The sequence below is a fragment of the Oxyura jamaicensis genome, chromosome 3 (genome assembly GCF_011077185.1).
Source record: "Oxyura jamaicensis isolate SHBP4307 breed ruddy duck chromosome 3, BPBGC_Ojam_1.0, whole genome shotgun sequence".
NCBI classification, from domain to species: Eukaryota; Metazoa; Chordata; class Aves; order Anseriformes; family Anatidae; genus Oxyura; species Oxyura jamaicensis.
The window spans coordinates 7,117,013-7,136,157 of NC_048895.1; the positions used below are offsets into that span (position 1 = coordinate 7,117,013).

The 19,145-nt window shown below is 37.3% G+C and overlaps 1 protein-coding gene across 17 annotated transcripts in view; it reads left to right on the plus strand.

The window, feature by feature from the left end:
- SPTLC3 (serine palmitoyltransferase long chain base subunit 3) overlaps window positions 1-19,145 on the plus strand; it is a 115,319-nt gene that overhangs the window by 39,196 nt on the left and 56,978 nt on the right. The window lies entirely within an intron of this gene.

A 19,145-nucleotide genomic window follows, 5' to 3' on the forward strand; every position in this document is an offset into this window, starting at 1 on the left:
AGCTGTCTGTCAGCTCCTTAATAACTTGCAAACCTGTTAGCCATTTTCAGAGGGATTTGACAAAGCCGTGTCTTCCACTCTTTTCTTAGAGTAGGCAGCTGCGCACAGGAAAAAAAAGCTCTGCATATTCCTTGTTTAAATAGGAACTGCTCATTTCTCCTGTACCAAAGGAGATATGATCTATGTCCCAGACAAGAAGGAAATTTCGGTGTGTTTCTTAATTTGATAGCAAAGTCAGTCTACATGACACATGCACAGAAACCCAGAATTTATTATTCCCCAAGTTCACAGAGCTCTGTTTAGTTCTGCTCTAGCTTATTTCTGTGTGGCATGTATCTCACTGCATTTCTGTGGATTTTTTTTGGACTGTAAACTTTCTGAGATAAGGACTCTATTTTCTGTTCCCTTGTAAAATACTTGGTACACATGGGAGTGGTATCTATTAAGTGCCACTTCATTCAGAGGGAATTTTCATCAGCTTTCCCACATTTTGCAAATATCAGTAGCCTGTCATCAATACTGTGTAAAGCAGTTGAGCTATCTCCTTCTCTAGCCGCTACAGTTAAGCCAGGATAGAAAAGTGGACTTTGGTCTCATTTCTCACAGGGCATTTCTCCTCTACAGTCTATCTACAGGTGGAAATTCAGTTTAAATTAAATGTACAAAATCACAGTTATTGATTTGCAGTAATTCAATTCTCATTCAGTCATCCATTAGTTCTTCATTTTTAGAGGTGACTGGGACCAAAGGTAAGCATATTCAAAGTCATCGTTGTCATCTGGTGCTTACCCAGTTGCAAAGGGCGCATGATTTCAGTTCACTTCTTCCTGATCACGTATTGCACCTACTCAGCAATTGCATTCTAGTGGGAGATGTATTTTTACACATCAGCATAAAGACAGAAATGTAATGGAAACAAAACTCTCACTCTGTGTCAGATAATTTTTGTAAGCTTGGGCAGAAGTTTGATAGTTAGGCGTTTTGGAGAGCTTTGACTACTTCCCTGAGATTCAGGGGGTCATAATTAGAAGATTTTTCAGAGCTATCCATACAATAACTTGATACTGTGGAAAGCCTGTCAGAGAGCTTTTAACCAGGTGCAAGAAAGGCTTCTCCTCAAAAACATAGTCTGAAAGACTGTCAGAATAGGTTTAAGCATTCCTTAGTTTTCTTGTTTCGGGTGATGATTTGTTGGGGAGGGTATTCAAAATATCTCAGTACTCTGACACTTCACAGTATGTAACCACCATGGCTGACTGACATTAATTTGACTGCAGACTTTGCTGTTTGCCACTTATTCCTATCCTCCCTTCCTCCAGCTTTTACATCTTCTTGACTTACGGCTAACGTTTCCAGGCTACGTTTAGTCACTGTTGCATTTGGGACTGTGCTACGTGTCCATTTTTGCCATTTGAATAAAAAAATATATATATATTGGTTTTCCTCAAGACTCAGTCAGGGTTTGCAATGCAATGTTTCCACAAAGGTATGGCAGATGGGCACATATCAAGTTTTGGCAACTGTGTTTGCCAACCATACTTTCTTGGAATAGGAAACATATTTACCTATCAGATGATGATGATGATAGCCAGAGTTACAACTCTGATGATAAATCTTCTGGCACAACTTCCTGAAACTTGTAGTAGAAGCAAATAAGCCAGTAATACTTTCAATACTGTTAGACAAGGTTTTTTTTCTTACCTTGATAGAACTGCTAGCTTCTTGTTTCTCTGTTAGTCCCATTCAGCCATGGTTAAAACAAGCAATCACACCCATGTTTTGTCCATTTATATGTTCTGGCAGATCATTACAAATTAGAACAAGAATTTGTGATTTTGGCCCATATAATTCAGCATGTAAGATGTAGCAGAGCTCATAAACGTTTTTTAAACAACTGAATGGGTAAGAGTATTGCCAGGGCTTTGAAGTATTCTGTATCTTGAAAGTATAGTTAAATGTCTCTCAAAAATAAATAAATTAAATTAAAACGACATACATACACAAGACATTGGAAGAGAAGGCTATCCCTAAAGCTGCCAGAAGTAGTTTTTACATACTGGTCACTTCTGGAATAGGAAAATTCATTACTGAGCTGCATTACATCTAATTTATCTAACATTGGTCAGTTCACATATTTAGATTACTGATCAGCCACATAAAAAGCTGTGTATGTCATAAACCAGGCAGGTTAGAATTATAAATAGTTTGGTTTAGGTCCCACTTTCGCATCCGTTATGAGAAAAGCGTGCCTGGGAGAAAGACATACCTACCTGGTACAACTTCTAAATATTCAAGAAACAGTATTACGGGCAAGGAATCACATGAGGACAAAACATGAACTTCTGTAACTTCTTCTCACTTTCAAGTCAAGTTCAGTAAAATTTGTATTAGTCAATGCAAGGGACAGGTGACAAGTGGCCAGGCAGGGTGGAAATTGGGGGGTGAGATAAAGCGCTAGTTGAACTGGAGAGTCTGGCTTGTTTGGTTGTCCTGAGGAGCAAGCTGTGTTCAGCAGTGTGGTAGTGCTTGGATGGAGTGAGGTGGAGCTGCCCGAGGCAGCAAAATGAACTGTGAGAACTAGGTCAGGGGTGTGCCGAGCTCCTGGGGTGCCGGCGTAGCCAGAGGCTAGAGAGGGAAAGCCAAGAGGAGGTGAAAGGTGGATGGGTTGAGCCTGTGGCAGGTGATCTCAGCCAGAATGAAGGCAAGGAACTGAGGGGAAGGAATGGTGCAATGACAGGATGATGTAGGTCAGTGAGCAGCTGCAGTCTTAAAAGGAGGTGACTTTTTTCACTCCTTTTTGCAAATAGCAAAGAAGTAGCATTACTGAGTAGGATTCACAGAGATGGTTACCGAAACATAAACCATTTGACAGCCATTGTATTACTAGTGTGTAGTTCTCTGAATTGAAATGCTTCAGTGTTGACTGAATATTTTTATCAGAGCATCAGTTATAACAAAAGCAGTCGTGCTTGCTGTGGCTGCCTCAGCCAGCTTTTTACTGTATTCCTATTAGGAGAGTTCTAGGATGACCTTTTTGTAACTGTTTGCAACACCTTTGTTCTGTTCTCTTTGTCTGGGTTAATATGCATGCCACAATCCTCTTTGTATAAATTCTTCAAGAATATACTTAAATTTTACAATTTTGTTTCCAAATCCAAAGTTGAGCAATAGTATTTCTGAGCAAATGTGTTCATTTCTGCAGGATGTTTCTTGAAAGACCAAAACAGGTTTGAGGGCTGCACAGAGAGGGGATGGTGGGGGGTACTGGGATGGATCTTAGGAGATCAGGATAGAGTTGCAGGCTTTTGTGTAGAAAAGCAAGCCTTCCATGTTCCTTGACTGAGGTGTGAAACTCTGGAGAAAGTCAGCAACACTTAGCTCTTGTTCACTACAGAGACTGAGGGACATGGAAGGAATTTCAGAATAATTCAGTTCTGCTTTGCAAACTAAGTGGCCAGATTTTTTGAATGATTCCTACTGAAAATGAAAATCTTTTGAAATTCTGTGGTCTGTGATCCTTTCTCCTGGCAGTGCCAGAATGTTCATGTTAAATATTTTCCATTCTTTGCATAAATTTACCCTTTCCAATTTTGTGTTCTGTTCTAATGCAGATAATCTGCACCTGAGCCAGGGTACTTTAAAGATTTAATACTTTCATTCAGTCAAGACAAATGTAGTAATTCGAACCTAAAGCATAACTATATTTTTATTTTCTTTACCTTCCTGTATATCTTCACTTACCATTGCTATATTTCACAACTGTTTTCAGTTGTCTAGGTATGGTGTAGGACACAATCATAGTACTCGACTGACCTCATAAGCAATTTTGGTATAAGGTGGATAGGTCTAGCCCAGCCTACCTGTAGGGCTATGTGTCTGCAGTAGAGTGACGATTTTGGAAACTTTTCCATTTTTCAATGTTTTTTTTTGTTTTTTTTTTTTTTTCTTTCCATAAGAGCTTCTTGTCTATTAACTAACAAATAACAGAGCATATTGGATCTTACCCTATGCTTTAGGTTATAGGGATTCTGTGAGAATGAAGCAGCAATGTGTTTGGTAAAAGTAAACTACCTGAGGACGAATTTATGTGTTTGGTAAAAGTAACATACCTGAGGACAGAATTTATGTACATGCTTTGTTTTAGAGTATTTGAAATGAAGTCTTGTCATCTCTCTGCATGCTAGAATAAACATTACTTTGTTGGTACCATTCAGGATCCCTTAGGGAAGCCAGCGCCTTCTACTGTACTTCCTACCATCGTGCTTTCTATATCATTTCTACACAACAGACCCAATGGATGTGGCTAATGTGGCTATACTGAACACTTAGTTTATACATAGACTGTCTGAACCACCTTAACTCTCCTTACATGCAAATGGAAAGAAAAAAAAAACACTTTCTCATTTATTTCTCTTTTAATTTGACTTCAACCTGGAAACCTTACTACACATGGGGGATTAGGCTGTAGCACTGGATAGGGATATAAACTGCCATCTCTTTCTATGTGGATATGAGCAAGACTTGAGACAGCCCACTGCTTTTACTGAGCTAAGCCTGATTACTAAGCCATCACCTCTCACTGAAGCAAGGTACAACATCTAGCTTACATAAAGCTCTGTACCAGGAAGAGGTTGGAAGGCTTGCTATGAGTTGGGAGCCCACTGCATGCAACAGAGGCAAGACCTTCAAGAACTGCACAAATAGCCTGCTGCCTCAACTGACTTAATACAAGATGAGGAGAATGGCTTGGTAACAGAAGACATTACATATGATCTCCAGCCAACATGGAGTACTGCTGGTTAAAGAGTGGAATAGGAAACATCAAGTTCTCCCATAATTCAACCAATAATATAAAAAGGTAACTCAGGCTACTTACAGAGTTTAGCCTTTGCAGCTTGCAGTTCTGTTTTTCTGGAGGAAAGATTTGTCACTTTTAGAAGTTTCTCTAGGGTTTCGTGCTCCAGCCCCTAGCTGGGAGCTCGTGAGTACTGAGCTGTGCCACCTTTGGAGCTCACCAAAAGGTTAGTTCCCTAGCTGGTAGACCCTGGATTCTGTCTCATAAGTCCTTGCTGTTGGGCAGTTCTGCCTGAGTTTTATTCAAGCTTCCTCCAGCTGAGCAGAATGGGGAGGGGAGGGAGGGAACACACAACATAAAGGTACTGCAAATAGTGTTTTATTACATGTGTTATCTTTCAGCAACTGTTATGCTTCAAGAGAGTAGCTTTGATCCGGGTGGCGGGGGGGGGGAGGGGGGTGAAAAAAAAAGACAACCATACTATCTGCTATGAATAGTTCCCCAGACGTGGGACTATATTCTTGAATTATGATGGTTTTTCTACATGTCCCTCTTTTCATTCTTGATTTTGTATCTATTGATCTTTTACACAGACTGAAGTTACTCCATTAGTCTGTGAGATGTCAGGCACATAAAAATTCTTAATTTAGCTTAGGACAATTAATTTCGTGAGAACGAGGGGGTTTACAGAGCTTTTTTACCCCATGGAACAGGAAGCAATATAAAAGGAGAAGCAGTTATCAGAGTGTGATAGTATTGTTTCAGAACTCACTATAAAGCGCTGTGTCTGATACATCCAAATACTTAGAAGAGCATCTCCTTAGATTTTGTGAGGAGGTTATGTGTGAGACCTCAGATAATTATTTTTTTTCCCCACTGTAACTGAGCTTTATTAATTCTGTGTCTTGGGACATAATATTGAGATCGAACTACTTTGCACATGTGGACATTAATCAGAAGTAAATGATATTATTCTCTGTTAGATGGTACGATGAAAGTATAAAGTTCACCCTGACACAGGATTTACTGGATGAACTAAAGCCAGAACAAATGCTACACCTGTCTCCACTACAGCTGAAACACCTGCTTTTTTGTCATTGTCTTATCTGCCTCGTTGCACGAATACATTTGTCAAAACCACTACTGGAGAGTATGGCCTTAATCTTGTATTCAGGTTTGCAATATTTTTTTTGCAGTACAAATTTTGTTTTTCACTACAGTACACCTTTTTTTACTAATCTTGTAAATATGAATCATATATGGTCTTTTATAGGATTTATAACCAATTTATGCAAAATCTTGACATCCCTTTAAAGTGAGTTACTTGTTTATGTAACACAGTCAGGATGAAGGAATTACTCAGTTTGTAGCTGATTTTTTCTTCTCATGAGTTCCAGTGTTCATGTTAATTTTAAGGGGACATTTTAGAAATCTAAGTTTTTAAGCTAAGGGGAAAAATGACACTGACTTTAGATACAGGATGCAGGAAGATGGTTTTGGAATGCTACATCAAAGCATAGTAGCTTTTGTTAAAATCTTAAACTTCTGCAGATCACGTTCAGCTTCTATCATTTCCTAAACTGTTTTCAAGGAAAGATTTATTTATCTTCTGTGTGAAATTTTACTTTGACCAATTTTTTTAATTATTATATACACCTTTAATCAACCTTTTTTGTGTGTGTGAAAGTGTTCTTGCGATAGAGGTAACAGGTGTTTTGTGCCCACAAAATAAATCCCTACAGTCTTAGGTTTAACTTTCTTTGCTGATCTGTAAAGTGTGCTGGACACATTTAAATTTTCCAAATACAGAGTTGCCAAGAGCCAGAGTCATTTTAATTTATTTTAGTTTTAAACAGAAACTGTATATTCACTTCCTTCTTCTAGCATCCATGGCTTGACAGTTATCTCTGCTTGTATTTGACTCTGTGGAAAATATATTGGCTATTTTCCGAGTATTCATTCTTTCCTGTTCTGCATTCCATGTCACAGTGAGGTTTTTGAACGTAAGGTAAAACTAACTGATGAACCTAACCTGATCTAACTTAATGTTTGACTGCTTTTATCAGTAGAAAGTTCTTTCTCATGCCTAATTTAGGCCACCTTGGCTATCATTTAACAGTGTTGTATCTTGTCCGCCACATAATTCATTCCCTTCCTCTTACAGTTACCCGTTATATGTTTTAAGACTCTAAAACCACCAGTCCTCAGGCCTTTCTCTTCCCTTTAGACTAAACAATTCAAATTCTTTCATTCTTTTCTCATAACTTTCTTTCCAGTCTTTATCTTTCTCTTCCCAGATCTCTACAGTTGGTTCAAATCTCCCTTCCATATTGCCCAAAGCTGGATGGAGGACTTCAGCAGAGACCTGTATAGTGCTTTGTAACATTAGAGTGCTTTGTCCTTTTGTCCTTAACATCATTTTCTTGAAGGATGTTTTTTTTTAACAATCCATTTTAATATCCCTTCCTATGGAGTTGCATGCTGTTTCTGAGTACGGTTGTGGTCTCCTGAAATCTGTTATTCTGTTGTTCCATTTCCTGCTTCTCCTAAGTCCCTTGATTTCTACCTTTTTATGATCTTATGATCAGTATAAATGAAAACTTCAAGTTATGATGCCCTAATGTCTACTTAAGCTACTTCCAAGTAATGTTTCCAGTATTATTTTTTAATTTGCCCCACCTCAACAGGGGAAGAAGAAATAATGTTAGAGGTAACAGAGAGAGGCTTGTGAAGTGTCCACAACTGTTTTTTGTGTTTTTTCTTTGTTTTGTTTTCCTATGAGTGATAGAACTATTCATCTTGCATGTCCAGAAACTTCTACTCCAGAAAATTGCAAGTCGACTGCCATGTCTCTCACTTTCCAGATAGGCAAGAGCAAGCACTGACCAAGGCTTGGCATATTCTGTACAGGTGCTGACTGGTGGGTCGTTACATGTCTATGTGTAATTTACTCCAAGAACAGCCAAAGAGATGAGCTACTGCTGTCTTTCCTTCTGTGTGTGGATTTGGATCAGTTAAATTATCAGGGTCAGATTTTCCTGAAGCTTTCAGAAAAGCTTATGTCATGGAAGACCTCAATTCTTTTGTCAGGTTGAAATTGGTCTATGAATTCAAAAGCTCTTAGAGGGGTACTTGCAAACAGAGGGGCAACATGATAACATAACCCACTGTTTTCTTAGAAAAGTTTTAAATTTTTCACATCCAAAAGCTAATTCAGATGAGTTTTTGCTGCTTGTCATGCATTTGAAAAGGCACCTTCCTTTGAACCAAACAAAACCTGCTTCTGTCACTCCTTTCTTTCAGTGTGCTTACACCTGACTTCTGTCTCTTGAATTTCTGGTGTTCTTCCAAATCCTTCTCTCTTCAGCCAAGAACCACAACTCCCAGCTGTTTGCCTCTGGCTAGATGTATATTTGCTAATGAAAATTAGTACCACATGTTGGGATGAGGACTTCCCTTGTTGTATATATCTAGACTTCTATAAAACCTGAGGAGAGCATTTATTTAAGAATAATTTCTGCAAATGTAGAGGAGGGAGGTTTAGATGAGAGAATGCAAGCCATTCTGATTTTCAGTGTTGCATAATTACTAGAACAGCTTATAAAAATAACTTTATTGCATGATATACTGAAAATAATCATGTACAATTTATTTCTAGGTTATTTTTCATTAATCTTTAAGTAATTGAAGTAGAATACATTTCACTATGAGCTCTAAGATTGAGTTAGCCAATTTAATAATGGTTAATGAATGTCATTACAATTAAATAGGCATTAAGCAGTCATCAAGGAATGGATCATCTTTTCCAATTATACCGGGAAGAAATTGAAATTAGTGTGAATAGAGTGCATCTTGGAGGACTTATTGTACCACCTCTCAGATCCTGGAGGAGTCCTGTGAGTTCCTCACAAGTATAGAGGTGGACATTACTCAGTCATAACAGATTGAAATCACCTTTTCTTAATATTTAAAAAAGAATAAAAAAAAAAAAATAGAGAAAGATGTTACTGTTTCTGCTGTTTTTTTTTTTCCTTCTAAAAAAAAAAAGCTGAAGAAAGCAATTCATTGTAATCTGTGAAAATACACAGCTTTTCTGCATTAGGGCACAAGCGTAAAAGAAATATCAGACTGTATTTGTGCCTTAAATGGATGTAAAGATTCTGCAGAATCGTATCAAGTTTCTCTCTTAGACTTCTTGTAGTACTGTGATAATTTTATATCATTTATTGCTCAGATACCTCTATTAAGATATTTTAATTGCTTACCTTCTCATATTTAGCTGTCTCACTCAACTTTTCAGTATGTAACCAAAGTATTTGTACCTTATGAGAAGCTGCAAGTGTAGAATTTATTATGGTATGTTTCTTCTCACTACTTTTGTGCTATGAACTGCAGGATTTAAATATAATCAGTGCTAATGTAAACTTCACAGTTTTTTCCCTAGTTCTGTCTCTTATTTAAAAAAAAAGGGGGGGGGGGGGGGGGTTGGAAAACCACCTCCATTTAAGAGGTTGATGTTTCTCTGAAATACACATTTTATCCTACAGAATATTCTCCATAGTCTACAGAAATGTTTGTTTCCGTTTTTGTAGTACTGAGTTGTACCATATCATGGTCATATCTTAATTAGTTAGGAATTCTTTTTTTGATGGGATTTCTTACTGTAGTCTTGAAAGAAACATATGAAGAACTTGTGTAAGCTTCCTATAATTATATTGTTTTTTCTGTATTGCTTACAATATCAATCCATTTTTTATGCAGTGGTACTCAAGTGTTTAATTGTTTTCTAGATCATTTTTCCTCCCAGATATTTTATAGCAATGCTTGATGCTTAGGCTTGCAGCCTCTAAGAAAAAAATCAATTACATTGGGACTGGTATTGTATACCATTTTGTTCAGATTTATTTATTTTTTGAAAAATGTACTGATTTGAGTTTGTTAGCAATGAATTTGAACTGCAATCCACCTTTGGTGTTGTTCACAATTTATTCAAGTGCTGACTAATAAAAATAAGCCTGTTTTCTATACATGCTGTATCTGGGCAGCCCTGATCAGGGAAGAAAAAAAAAGTACGTGTGGGTGCCTTTGCAATAGCACAAGCCAGATTGTTTAATCATGACACTTAAGGCCAGATTGTGGTGCACAGTTGATTCTAGTCACTACTTTTGCAAAGAAATCAAGAGGCTATCACAGGATGTGGGGGGGGGGGGGGGGGGGGGCAAGTGTAATAAGTAATTTGGAACAATTTAATTTAGGAAGTATATTAAAAGTATGCAAAGGAGTAAACAGACTCCTGCTTGCATACTTGAAATGGTGGAAGCCATTCCTATAAACTTTGTTTCAGTTTAAGTATCCATGTGGAATATAGCAAGTTGAATTTTTTTATGGTAGGTACTAGTATTATTTTAAAAACAAGATAGGAGTTTTGAAAGAAAATGCCAGACTTTCAATAAGATCTCACTAGTCAGTGGATCCAGGTTACTCTATAAACTTCTTCTGGGCTTCTTGCAACATAACTTGGACTGCAACCTATCTATCCTCATGTCATGTTGTTATATTAAATGGTACACTGATGTGATCATGTATGCCAGTTCTGATGCTGGCTTTGGTATGATCCATCCCAGTTTAATTATACCATGAGCACTGCTGCCAAGTTGCCTAACTATTGTTTAAATGAATTCCTTTTGTGTTGCTTAAGACAGTTTCTCTTGTGTTTTAAGGTGTCAAGCTATTCATTTTCTCAACTTTTTTCACTTTGTGATATAATGTGAGACTATAGCCACCTTTAGTAATAGTTGTATCTCATCTTCCTTAAATTCTTCTATCCTAAAGCTCTGGTTTTTTATTATAAAAACAAAAAGGTTATTTTGAAACTTTTTTTTTTTTTTTTAACTAGAGCTCCTTTGGATGCTACTTTTGAATCCTATTCTGGCTCACAAAAGGACATTGTCTACCTGTTTTTCTTTGTTTTCCTACTGAACCCTGTAAAGTTAGACCTACAAAGTTAACCCTGCGAAGTTAGCAACACATCCTGATTGCCTCTTTTTGTTCTTGAGAAAATCTGTTTTTCCCCATCATTAAATCTCTAACTTTTCAATTCTGGTATTTCATCTCTCTCTTTCTTCTTAGTCCATGGTATGCTAGGAGATTCGTAGTTAAATACCATTATAGAAGACATTAATTACCTTGGAAGATATGGCATAAATAGTAAAATTTGTCTGATTTCATTAAGAAAATTGTCTGATTGCATTAAGAAAACTGGAGTTGATTTTCTATCTTCACTTTTCTGAGATATGATAGATAACTCCTTGCGATAACAGGAATGTCTTGCAGAGCACGTTTCAAACTTAACCTGTGCATTGCATCCAAAATAAGTGGACTAATGTGCAAATTAGTCTAATGATACAACTTAGAGGTAGGAAATGTGAATGCTGTAAATTGTGTTAATGATAGGACCCAGTATTTGGTGCCTTCCAGAAGTCTTCATCAAAACTGGTTCTGTCATCTTGGGAGCTAAGGGTGGCCTGAGACTTTCTGAAGCTTTAACACATTAAGTTTGAGCCTTGTTGCGTATTTGGCATGGTAAGTCCAGGGACACATCCATTCTGATAGAAAATGAGTCTCATTATTACGCTGTTTCTTTTTGTCTCCTGTACAGAATCCTGGCCCTGTTTGAAGCCACTGTAGTTTATAATGGGAAAGCACTGGGATCCAGCACTGATCCAGTCATGCAAGTTACTGCACAGCATTTGGGGGTTGGACCTTATGATCTCTTGAGGTCCTTTCCAACCCCTACAATTCTGTGATCTGTCTGTTCACCTGTAATGTTCTCCTCACAAAAGAATTTTGTGGAGAGAGTAATGTGATGATAGTTAAATCACTTTCTGGTGTTTTTTACAAAGTCAGTATGTGGGAAGCTGAGCTGGTGGATTGTTTCACATAGATTTTTAGCATAGAGCTACTGGGCAAAATCACTAACAGTGTGGTTAGATAACATCAAGTATCTTTCTATTCAGCTACCTTTTCAGTCACAAAAATGTGTAGAGACTCCACTGAATGACTTCCTAAATGATAAATCATTTGTGAAAGAAATTTCATGTTAGTAGATCACTATTAGTATTGCACATAAATGGAAACCCTTTCAAGTAGTACCACCTTTGACCCTTGTTTTTTTTGTTGTTGTTGTTTTCTGTCATTCATCCTTAAAGCCAAAGCCATGGGATATGAATGATAGGGAGAGATCCTGATGTGGCCAGGCAGGGTGACTCTTGTAGTTCACTATGAGCTTTGGAAATAATAGCAAACACTTGCTGCAACTCGACGCTAGGAACTATGCCAGAATTCCTCTAACCTAGGCGTCTCATCTCGTTCTTTTGTCTGATTCAACGTGTCTGGCTTTCTACTCTGTAATTGCTGTAAGGTTAGGAAATACCTTCTGGTATGTGTAAGTATCTCCCTGGTTAGTGAACTTCACTGTTATGTCTCTAGTAATTTAAAATTATTAAACTTCATCTTTGCCTTCATCCCTCCCTAGTTATATTGAGCCCACTTTGAATTCTCCAGCAGCAATGGCAAGCAGAGTAATAGCTGCATCAGGCCTTTTACATACTCCTTTATCATTTTAATATTTCTTGCTATTGCTTGTAATGTACAGACATAAAGTCATTAGAAAAATGTAGTGTGTGTTTTTTTTTTCCGTGTACTGTTTAATGTGTCTTAGTTGGTACTGGATTTTATCTGTTTATACAGCAATTTCAGAAACCGACAGCTCAAAGCAGTGTTTTCTCAGATTCATATCCTGCTCCTTGTTCCCATCATCACATTGTGTTTTCATGGTTTGTTACTGGCATAAAAACTCTCCAAAGAAATTCTTCATGTGTGTCCCAAGTCTGTGTACATGTATGTAAACTTCTCTGCTATAAAGATATGTATGTGGCTTTTCTTTTGACAAATACTATAGTACGACCATTGTGCAATGTGTAATTCGACTTACTGGACTAAATTCATAACAGATGAAAATGTGCGGATCCATAGATTTTGGGAAACTGCACACAGACAGTTTACTTAGTAGTTGCAAATAACTGTTCATTGATGCCAGAATGTACAGTGCCTGAACTGTGTGCAGGGATGGAAATACATATCCCGACACACCAGGCTAAGATGCTACTTCAATAAGGATGTCTGCATAAAAACTTATAAAGTAAGATGATGAAACATTCACCTTCCAAGTCCATCTCTGCTCTAGTTTAGACCTTTTATGACTGTTGTTTCTAGACTTCTGCCAATTTCTTTTCTTTCTGAACCTTATGAGTAAGAATTCTTTGTCTTCCAGATTCCTATGTTGCATTCAAAAGTTTTACTTTATCTCTTTTTATTCGTTATACTGTACAAGGAAGCTGTTTTTAAAATGCTCCATGGTGACCAATACTAGCTCTAATCTGTGATAGTGTTCTAGGGGAGGTAACTAGTGACACAGAAGGTGAAATTCCAATTTGTTTTGTTGAGAAAAGTTTGAAGTCACTTTGAGTATTAATACGCTATGAGATTTTATTCTAATGTTAAGTAGCATGTATTCTTCATGTAATTATTGTTCTTACTACAGACAATATATCTGATAGAAAGGGAATTGTAAAATGAATATGGAACAAGTGTTCTTCACAGCAAACCACTTAGTCCAAAATCTCTGTAGTAAGGATTTTTTTTTAATTTTATAACAATGTTTTCTACTTAACAGTATATGTTGAATGATCTTGTCGTTCACTGAGGTAGATCTGTAGTACTCATGTTATAGTTGTCATTGCAGGATTCCATTAATTGTTGCTGTAAGAATTTATCGCAAGGTGAATGTCTTGGAGTTCTACTTGTGCTTAACTGAGAAAGTGGTGCAAGTGTGGGAAGTGAAGACCCCATCTTCTCACCTTTATTTTATTTTATTCTCCCGATAGTATGCTGTCATGAATTTGTGCAAGGAAGCTGGAAGTTCTCGGTCATTAGATTTTGATTGCAGTTGGTTGGTTGTTGGTTGGTTGGTTTTTAAAGTGATTTCACTGGTGAATATGAAAAGTAAGGTGAAAGGATCCAAGCTTCATATAAGCACAAAGTAGCAGACCAGAACAAGCAGCAGCTCATACTGCTTACAGGGAGCAAACTTTTCAGTTTCTGAGTTGTTAGATTCTAAATCTCTAGTAAGTTCATTAACACATGGATTCCCAAGTTACTGTGAAGGTGTGTTAAATTTCCTACGTCTTTTGGACAGTCCTGGACATTTTGCTCCATCTTTAGCAATTGCTTCACTACCAGGTGTATTTTTTTCTCAAAATTTCAGTGGAAATCAATAACCAGTCTAAACAAGGATTCTGCAGACACAGGAGTAATAACAAAAGCGGTTTTTGCTTTTTTTTGGTTGGTTTCTATTTACAGTTTGTGTTGTGTGAAGATTACACTTTCTTGTGACTTGATCACATTTAAGAGGCTGTGGCCTTCATTTTAGCACCTTCTAGACATGTTTCACAATTATTTTTAACTTAAGGCTTGTTTGTATAGCTCAGTAAGCTATGAACTCATGTAGCCATTTTTTGATTGTTTTTTTAAATACCTGAACCCCTAAATACTGAAATATATTGTAACAGAGAAGAAGCAACATGCTTACAGTAAAGGATATCATTGCCAATAACTGAAGAGACTTGTGAAGTGATGTCAATCTGTCAATATTATATTCATTATAGGAAACTTCTGATCTTCATAATCTGTTTTTCTTTTCCTGAGGACTGCATGCAATCATTAAGAATCCTACAGTCTCTAATGGATGCTGAAGTATGGTGTTTCTGGGAGAAAGCAGTAGTTATGGTAGGCTTATATAGAACAGTTTTATTCTTTGAGACCCAGTCTTCTCGTGACAATGTTCTTAGGATACAGAGTTGCACACCAGCAACTTCAAAGTCTGACTATCCAGTGGCAAGCTCTGGGTGGAGTCCAGGCTGACCATACCCTTCTTGTGGCTGAAATGTGACACTGTATTATCCCATCTTCATCTTCTGCTCCAGGAGGGTACAAGCCTCTATAGGTCCTGTGTCCTGCCTGCCATCACCATGTGGTTGTCTCACACATCCTAGAACATCTAAAATCACCTGCATTTAGAGTCTTTCCCCAGACTTTTTTCCCAATGTTAGGAAGGAAATATCTGTTTAGAACCAAACCATCTGCAAGCAACCATATAGTGCATCAGTGATTATCAGTCTGTGCTCCCATCAGTTCTTGGCTGTAGTAATGCACTGTCACAGTTTGCTCAGGATGTCAGTGGGTTTCTGACATCTGGCAGGTACTGAACAAATGTAGCTATCATTCGGTTCATGGTTTTCAACATCTATACCTTTCATATTCATGTCTGTCACAGAAGTTTTATATGGATCACTCAGCTTGCATTGCCTTTTTTTATATAGGTTTTATGCAACAATGTGATAACATCTGATCCAGAAATAGATTAAACTTTCTTCTCAAAGTGAGTGAGAGTAAAATAGTTTCATCTGTTTCTGGATCAGTTTTTAATTTGTTGTGGAGAACTTATATTAAAATACAGACTTTTTTTATTCTCCTACTAGTTTTGCTTCAAGGATATAGCTATCTGTACCTACTACTGCTGTATTGGAAGTGACCATAGCAGGGCACACTTTTTTTTTTTTTTTTAATTTTTTGAGAGGGGTTTCAAAAAGCAGGTTACAATTTCTGGATTTCTTCACAGCATATGGTACCTCTACAGAACAAACTTGTGTGGAAACATGAGCACTTGGGTCCTCACAGTTCCAGTCACATGGGTTTATTCCTAACTTATTCTGGTGTAAGTGGTTACGTCTTTGCCAGTAAATTAGTCAAAGCCAGCACACAAATTCAGTAGTGTCACACTATGCCCATGATGTTCAATCCTAGCTCTCCACTTCGACATGATTCTGGCTCATGTTGACTCGCACTCTCCCAGAGGCGGCAGGACCTAAATGAAATGAAAATGTCTTTCCTCACTTTCCGGGTAGTATAAACAAATATTTAAGTACTATTCACCCTAGTGCATAGATATATTTTATTTTTTTCTTTCCTAAGGGAATTCTCATGTTTTGTAACTCTTCCTCTTAAAAGTGTTGCCAGAAACGTGCTTAGACTTCAGATTAGTTTACGTGATTCTAATAGCATTGTTAGATTTGTTGTTAGTGTTGATTTCTCCATTTTAAACCTGAAGGGGTTAAGAGGATGATATTCATGATAGAAAAGATAGAAAATGTTTCAAAATCATTTTGCTAACTGCAGAATATGGGGATATAAGGTGTGTTGCATTTAAAGCTAGTTTTATTGACGGTATTGGCATCGCTCCTGTTGACTTCATTGGCATTAAAATCTTTCTCAGGAATTCTCTTGCTGTGAGTATCTTACTGGAAACCACTTTGCAACTGTGGTTTAAAGCTGCTGCCAAATCTGTCGACATTCTGTATAACTGTGTGCTGCACACAGAGTTATGAGCTGGAGCTGCTAGTATGATCTTCGGTTGCAAGAGAGCAAAAGGTGGTGTGTTCTGGTAAACTAAATAAACTCAGTACAAGGAAGTTGCATATTATAATTCTGATTGTGCTGTTGGTTACTGTGAAGCTGATGAAATCTAGATTTGTCAATCTTAGTGGTAAAATATCTGTTCATTTTGAATTTCATCTATAGCCTCTCTGTTTTGAGTGTCTTTATAACTTGCATTGGTGGATTCCTTGCATTTGTGCCTAGAAAGTACCCTTTCTCTGTAGCAGACTAGTGAGTGACTATTTTGATTTGGAATACTGGCAGAATTTTTTAAACAAGCCAAGAAAACGTGGATTAGCATATCGCAAAGCATATTTACTCAAAATTTGTAAAAGAATACAAAAATAAAGCTTCAGAATAACTCTGGGCTGCTGCTTAAATTGGCATTTTCACCACAGAAATGGAGGGTTATAAATAAGATACAAATTTTGAGAAGGTGACCAAGGAGGTGCAGAGAATGAAGTCCTGCAGGGACTGGAGCTGTGCTTTCACAATTTTTACCAACAGTCTGGGAAAAAAGGGGTGACGAGAAATAGGTGATAATATCTGTTGACAGTACAAAATTTTTCAGGGTAGTGGAAGATTAATTCTGGATAATAACAATCGCAGAGAGTTCTCATAGTAACATTCGATAAAATGGTAGAAAAAATTACATATCACTAAATAAAAAGCTATACATTGGAAGAGGAAAATGATCCTAAAATGCAAAAAATAGCAGTGTGCTCTAAAAAAGGTGTTTATTGCAGCTAAGGAAGAATATACTGTAATCACTAGGGATATTTCTAGAACTGTGAACTGTTGAAAAAGGCAGATAGAATGTCATAGATCTTGACAAAAGCAACAGAAAACAAGCCAAAGCATCATTTCCTGATGTGTAAATTGACACTGTGTCCTCCAGTATTGTCTGTAATTTTAATTCCCTTTCCCTGCATTACAAAAACGTATTATTGAACTAGGCAGAGTGAAGAGAAAGTTGAACATTATAACATAGATCGTTCATGTTTTTCCTATGCAAAAAGAAAGAGACTAATGTAGTCTTAAATAGATTAAGATTCTTCAGTTTGTAAAGGACAAGTGGAGAAGCAGAAATCATTTGAGTAAAGAGAATGACAGCATAATTTCTCGAAAAGAAAAATTGCCTAGAGGGCAGTGTCAGAAAGTAAATTATCAAGTGAAATTTAAAAATTATATAATAAAGAAATATATATTTTTTTTAAAGATGAAATTGATTATTGAAATTCACAGTTCATATCCACACTATTTGTGGGTTCAAAAGTGAACAAATTCATAGTTTTCCCTTGATGATGCAATTAATTAAATGTGTTGACAGAGTCTTAGGTTCATGAAACATCCAAGCCACAAATTGTTGGAAGTTAGGAGAATATACTCAAGAAAGCATCATTCCCTATTTTTGCTTCTAGAATCTTTGCCTTATCTGCTTGGACTGGTACAGGCAGGGCGCTAGAAAGCTCCTGTTTTCTACAGATATTCTTAGGGATAGTAGTATAGTTGAAAGTGTACAAATCAGCAGAACACCCAGTGTGTAACTAGTGGTCTCTGAATCACTGCAGGCATTTGTAAGAGATGTTGTATTGGACTGTGGTGCCAGCAACAACCCACCTGCATTGGCCTTTGTGGTCTAGGTGCTTTAAATTCACTGTCTCTGATTCATCTTTCTTTATGATAACATATAAAAATCTAAGAGTAACATGCAACATGCCAATTCAGTATTCATCCACTGACCATTTAGGATGACTTAAAGTGTTGAACACTTAAAGTGTTGAACGTCATGTTTGGTCAGTCCTACCTTTACCCCAGTCCCTGGATTTGAAGTGCTGCACAAAAGCATCCCAATAATGTAATCTCTGGAAGCAGCAAATCCACTTACTTAGGTTATTCCAATGCTTGCACTCTCCTTTTTTTATTTTAATTTTTTTCTGGGATTACAGCGATGGATGAAATACCCTCTGTTTTCCCCGCTTTAGTTTTTAGATGAGATGTCACTTTTTCTGAATTTGTTTTCCCAGACTTGTACTGACCTTGTGCTATTTGAAGACTGTTGATTTTCATCGTTCATAGACTGTCATGTTTTAGAAAATGTGGGTCACCATTTGACGTCGTGTTCAGTGTTTTACTCCTGTTGATGTGCCATTTGCTACTAGCTGTTTGTATTAAGAATTGAAGGTGATGGTGGTTACGTCTTTAAATATATACGCCATACTGACTGTATAAACCAGGAGCAGCTGAACACAGAGCATTTTGTTGCAGAAGAGAGTTTTGCAATGCAGGACTCCGATATAAGCCAAAGCTTCTCTGCTCCTTTACAAATAAAATATATAACTGTAAAGTGTTTATTAATAAAATTGCTAAACATCATGCTCATTCTCTCCTCTGGACTACGGTTCATTATCACATCACCACAGCTTGCCAAACTACAACGTCAATGGAATTGCCATAGATGACCATAAGTATGCTCTTAGCCTGTGGCAAACATAAGGTAATGGGGCTTAGCCTAGTCCTTGATGGAATAGAGCATTGTGTCGTAGTGTACACACAGCTCTTGTGGCTTACCTGAAATATGACTTGACCAGGTGTTTAACTCACTCTCATAGAATGTTTTTCATGGTAAATGGATTGGCCTAAAAGAATAATTAGCTTTAGGTAGAGGTGCCTATGCAGAATTGCTTCAGAGGTCTACACTCACACAGGGAGAAACAGCTCTGTGTTCCTTCTCCCTCACAGGGTAGTAAGTCCTTCCAAAGTCTAGATGAATTTCTGTTCACCATGACCCTCATTT